Source organism: Lipophrys pholis (assembly GCF_963383615.2).
Source record: "Lipophrys pholis genome assembly, chromosome: 11".
In the NCBI taxonomy this organism is placed as follows: domain Eukaryota; kingdom Metazoa; phylum Chordata; class Actinopteri; order Blenniiformes; family Blenniidae; genus Lipophrys; species Lipophrys pholis.
In genome coordinates, this window is record NC_137631.1 from 17,705,401 (window position 1) to 17,711,953 (window position 6,553).

Sequence of the window (6,553 nt, forward strand, 5' to 3'; positions counted from 1 at the left end):
CCTTCAACCTGCTTCAAGTAATATTGAAATCAAAGTACAATTCAAGTGTCAATTATGTGTGAGAGTATAAGACTACTGGTCAGCAGAGACATTCCCGTTTCACTCGCTGGCTCTGTCCACTGTGTGAACTAGTGTGTTTTGGGAAATTGGAAACAAAAATGGGTCAGGGTGCTGAAAATATTCTAATGATTTGAAATGAGTTGTCTTTGTGATTCTTGTAAAGAGAATACCTTCTGGCGGATGATATCAAATGAGGCAACACCGTAGTCAAGATGTGTGAGAGTTTGTTCACTGGGAGGTTCAGTGGGTGCATGGACAACTCGTCACCCTGTCTCTGACAAAGCAGAACTTTACCACTCCACCAAAAAATGTCAATCATATCATGCGGAAGAAAGATCAGAACAACTGCACGGAGACAGAAGTCCAAGCTGAAAACCTTTGGAGTTAAACTCTCCCATTCTTAGTCAATGATTCATCTGTCTTTTGGACAAAGTTATTCAGTCAACATGGCGTAAATTCATTGCACACTCTGGCTACAGTTCTTGCATTTCTCCAAAAAAAGGTTATATATTACCTCTAACTGATTTCTCAAAGGCAGTCGATGTAATATTTGTTTGATACTGACTGAAACAATGTCTGAACGTTTTGTCCCAGGGTCAGGGACGCAGGCACAAAAGTTAGCTTTGATAGTTTCTTCCTCCACATGTGTTCCTCTTAATGATGGGCACTCCTGTGGTCCTGGGGGGATGGGCGGCACATTCCTGCATGGTTTTAACGTGTCTCTGCTTCACCACACCTGATTCCCTGGAGTAGCCCTTCATTAAACCTTCCGCAGAGCTGCGTGTTGACACGTTTATTAGATTCAGGTGTGTTGGAGTCGGAAGTCATTGAACGCATGTCGGACTGTGGCCCTCCAGGATCAGGAGAGCCCACTTCTGCTCTAAAGAATGGTACTTTAATGTATTGAACATGGCGAATTCGATAATGATTCTGGTATCTAATTCACTAGTATTACAATGGCAAGTGAACGACTTCTAACAAATTGTACAAATTGTTGATAAGGAATGATACAGACAACAAAATGATCCAAATAGTGCTGAAATTACTAGGAACCACAAATCAGGAAAGACTTAAATGGAATCAAATGAATGCATGTTGAGGGAAAGAAAAGTGTAATGGATTACATGACATTTTAAAATTGCACTTGTGTACATATATAATTGAATTATACTTACTGGCACTTCAGTTAAGTGAGTCAACAAAGGCCAGAACCTTTTGAGGCGACACTAGAGCAATTTTACACAATGACGCAAGAAAAATAATTCGACCCGATCAAACAGCGTTCTGAAGTTTTTGAGGCCCACAGAAAAGTCACAAACTCAAAAAATGATCACATTTTTGTGAAAGATGTTGCAAAGAGAAACTCAAAGATAAAGTAATTATCTTAATTCCCAGAATCTATAATGGGGAAAACAATAGATTTAGGTGATCAGTTTCATATTGGCACAACAATTAGTTAAAAGTAGTAAGTCATGTGTATAATGTGTACAGTATTTGATTGTGCTACATGGTTTATAGGTTTTACTTCATCTTTTTGTACTGGCTGCTACAATGGCCAAGTCTCACACGAGTCCATAGAATAGACAAACAAACCTGTAAACAATCTCCATTTTCTCTACATGTTTATCCACATTTGCTGTCCAGTGGTTACTATACGTTATTCTTTCAACACGTCTAACACTTGTTATAACTGTTGCATATACATATACATGCATATATATATTTGCATATACAGCTTTTTTTTTTTTATTACAATCAGCAAGCTTGTTTTTATTGAAAACTTGAGAGGCAGTGTTGTGGAATGTGTGAGCATAATAATAACAGCTTATTCGAGCATGAAGCAAGTCAATTTCTTCACTTTCATCTTGCTGACATGTTGACTGATGTCAGAGCAACGTCTACGAGCTTTGAAAAGCCTCCCACCTTCCTGGTGGAAAGCTGCCAGTTTGAAAGTGTTCAGAAGCAGGTGAAACATACATGCAGGTTGTTGATGGGGATTGTTGGGCCTCATAATGTCCCTTTTACTGGAGGCTGAGGTCTGCCTCTCTTTAGTGGCACCTGGAGCTTACACAAAATGATGTGAAAATAAACATCTCAATGATGATCTTTCATGTTGCTTATATCTTGCACTTCGAGATGACAAGGACACCCTTAAATAAGCGAATGGCTCAGCTGATTGTCAAAAACCACAACTTTGGAAAATACAGTAAAGATTATATATCATCTTCATTTTGAAAGTTAAACATGATTTGTATAGTCCAGGCAAATGTATTTTCTGTAAAGTGGTCAAACTGGCTCTTTTGGCGCGCCCCCGCTTGTTCGGCGCACTTCCCGGGGTACGCGTCTTCTCAGCTGGGTGTCGTCTGCCTTGAAAAGGAATTCTCCGGAACTGAATCCAGTCCGGGTTTTCCGGACAGCTCCCGGCCACCATCGACCACTATTCTCTATTGGCGCTGGCGAGCGCTGGCGCCGCCATCTTGGTCCGGTCGCCCACTTCGCTCAGTTCCAGTATGTTTGGCAGGAGCGATGAAGTGTCAGCGACTTTAATTGATCAGAACTCACTGAACACAAAAGTGATTTTCACCTGGTTACTTATAGGTGTGATACTGGACACATAGTTGGCCGTATTTTAATGTTCATAGTGGGCTAAACAATAACAGAATGTTCTGATTTGTGATATATGACAGGTAATTTGTAGTGTGCTGTCCCTACAATTCCACACAGTAATTCAAATTTGGAAGTAATAGTGAACAGTATAAGACAGGACACATACCCCGCCCCAAACCTCTTTATAATGTAATGCAATGCAATAATGTTTTCTGGTGGCAATGGCCTCCACCATGAGTGCAACAAGTCCATATTTAGCCTGGTCTTCCTGGCACCTTCTCTCCAGCAGATCCAGCATCTTCTTGTTCAGGCTCGTCCTCCACTGAACACAATCTCCTGTACAAATATTGACAAGCAACTATTTAAGATATTTACACGAGTAATTTACAAAAATTCAACTGGACAACATTAAGACTACATTTGTAATGTATGCGAGTGAGGGAGCAGAAAATATGGAGTATTTGTATGCCTTTGGAACATGTAAGTGGAGTCTTCTCTCGCGCCAGACTTTCCACTCTTGCTAAAGCTTCATTGAGTTTGGCCTTAAGAGAGTAAGATTCCTCTCATGTCTCGTCCCACCACACTCAATGAGAAACACTGACAACACAACATCTGACTGTAGACTAGTTTGTAGAATGTATCGTGCAGGTGATGACTGCAAGAGAGAATGTGGACCAGACACCACTGGTGTCAAGGTTCAGTGTGTGAAGTGAAACATCACTCAAACCATCTTCCTCTCTCCTTCTAGGATCAATGCTCCGCCTTGCTGCTTCTCCTGCCTTCTGTTGGGGTGAAAGAATTACATGTGAATAATAATACAGCCCGTGTCATCCAGGCAAAATGAGCTGGTCAATGTTATACCAGCAATATTTGGTTTATTTCTAAAGTTTTGCAGTTTTGCAGGTCCATCAGCTTGGAACGAACCACAAAGAAAAACTGAAGCTCAAAATCCTGGTTTCACTGGACTCTTTTAAAAAGTTGATTAGTGACTTGGAAACAGACACATCTGTGATGATATATATGAGTGATGATGATATGAATGAATTTTTTTCTGGTAAGATGAAGGTTAAATTAAAAATAAAAACAAAAAACACTATAGCGTTCTTGTGTCATTTGTAATACAGCTGGCTACGAGTTCACTGGTGGACAGAAATACAGTACAACAACTTTCTATTCGCAAATTTCAAACAATGATAATGTTCCATCTTACCTGTGAAAAGTAAGCCTGTGAGCCCCGCTTTCAACAGTCGGCCTATTTGTACAGAAACACTCTGCCTGCTGCTCTGGCGTCTTGGATTCTCTGATGCTGCAGTTTGTTTACGGGTTTCACGACCGGACCAAGATGGCGGCCGTATTGCCTGCGCCGGAGAAGCCTGTGCGGCGTCTATTCTGTATTATGTCTACGCGGGGCACTATGTGTTTCTGAGTGAGAGAAGCCGACTCTTGTTTACAGCAGCGAATCCACGGAGGAGCGGAGACCCGCAGCCTGCGATAGCCGAGGGCGCGCCGTAGGATTTCAGCCGCTGGATACATAACGCAACCGGGCTTATTTTTTTTTAAATTATTATGATTCCCGCTTGTCTTTCGTCTGAGGCAAAACGAGAAAATTAAGGAGAAAAATAAGGCAACTCCTTGGACATATTCTTCCTCCCACCCCAGCCGAGGTCGTCTAGCAGGAGAGCTGGAGACCCATTCTCCTGCGTGGCACAAGTCTGCTCTTTTCTTTGAGCCGCAAATTCCGACTGACGGCGGAGATAAGTCCGAGAATATCAGTCCTCATTACGAGCCAGGGCCGCTCGGTGGGAATAAAGCGCCTGTGCTGGCTGAATGGCATAAGGCAAAATAAGGTTTTTCATTCATTTTCAGCCTCTCAGCCACCACCCCTGTGGATCTGGACGTGTTTTCTGCTCTCCCTTCAACACCACCACCACCTCCTCCTCCTCCTCCTCTTCCTCACACACTCATTGACCCGGGGGATTCTCATCAGCTACACTGGCTTTAATTTATTATGTTGGTAAAAACGACCAATTTCAACGTTTAGCCTGATATTCGTCTTGTTTGTGAGCGGGCCTGATCGCACTGGAACGCGCACCGCTGTTTTCAAGAGATGGAGAATGAAGATGGGGATTACCATCATTTATCCAGGAAAATCACCGGCTTGTGTGCCATACCAGACAACGTCAAAGTACCCGGTGACTGGCAAAAATAGCAGACTGTTTTAGTCCCCTTTCCCCCCCAAAGGAATTCCCTGTTCTGACCATCTTGTACATATTTATTTATAATTTTAGAGCCAATACAGGTAGACAGCCGACCACGCAGGATACCAGAGAGTAGCCTTTGGGCTCTCTCTCCCTCTTTTCTATTTACAATTTTCATCTTTGTTCTCGTGTCTGGAGATATACACTTTTTTTTTTTTTTTTAATTCGAAATTTCTAGTCGCCTGCATTTTTTTTTTGGATTTTTGTTTTTTAATTTCTATTTTCGTGAAGAAAATAATGTTGAGGATCGTGAGATCCAACACATCGATGGGGAGCCCTGCCTTATTTTGGGGTCTGATGCTGTCTATCTCCACTTTCTGCATGTGGTCCACATATGGAGAGAGTAAGTATTTATTATATATTATTATATATTCAGTTTTTAAAAAAAAATCTTCCATAAAGGAAGCCCTTGCGACATAGAGTGCTTGTGAAATGCAATAAAATGTAATATTTTATAGAATCCATCAACAAAATAACGCCTTTCAGAGGTGTTTAGGTTTTCTAAGTGCACCCGGTGCTCCTCCATGCGCACCTACTTGTGCACATTACTTACGTGTGTATACGATCTGGAGAGGACCATGTGGTGGAGCTGGCCTGTGCGATCGCACATATTCACCGCTGTGCGCATCATCATCTCCTGTGATGCCACTGAGGTCGTTAAAATACACGGGGGGCATACCGGGCACACACCGACCCACACTGGACGGGGGAGTCGCGGGAAAGCGGAGGATCGATCCCTGGGAGCGCAGCTGAAGGTTACTATGACCATGTGGCCATTTTGCATTTGGTAGTGTGGCGTTGCTGCGCACAGACGGGATCAGACGATCCTCCGCGTCTTTCAAATAAACACCGCGCATCCATCAAAACACGCGCGCACACGCGATCCAAACATCAGCCGAGGGTAATTATTAAGAGTCGCTGGGATTCAATAAAATACAAGTTTACATTGTTGGGCAGCTGCAGAGGAATCTTCTGTGCGCGCTGTTGATTAGTTGAAGCTGTGATATCCAAGAGCAGATGAGTAAAGATGTTTCCTGTCCATATATATATATATATATATATATATATATATATATATATTCATTTCTTTTTTTAAACTATGAATGGCATTTTCGATATGGCATGTTTCACTTTTGTCTCTATAATAGTTCAGCTTTCTTCAGTGCTATGCTAATAAATAACAGGGCAAGACTAGGGGAGTTTTATAAAGCTGCTGTTTTTTGTAATACTACGCCCACAGTCTACTTTCCAGTTTTGCACTTTACAATAACCCTATCTATCACATGTGATCGTTCATTATTGGTTTCCCCTCTAAACACTTTCTATACATCCGGGATAAATAATAGAACACTCCCTGAACTTCATTGCATTTTTGTTTCCATTTATTAAAAAATATGTAGTTTTACAATTTAACAACAGGTTAATTATTATACTTAAATGCTAACCAATTGTTTCTTTAATTTAAACCGATTGAATTGAGCATTTTGTGAGGTTCCAGAGTAAGGCCTTGTTTTTATTTTCTTAGGTTATATTAATTGCTTTATAATAGGGAGATGGTTCTTGATGTGTTGAGACTCTTTAAATGCCACGCTGGACAGAGAAATTACTTGATTCTTAAAGAAAATTCA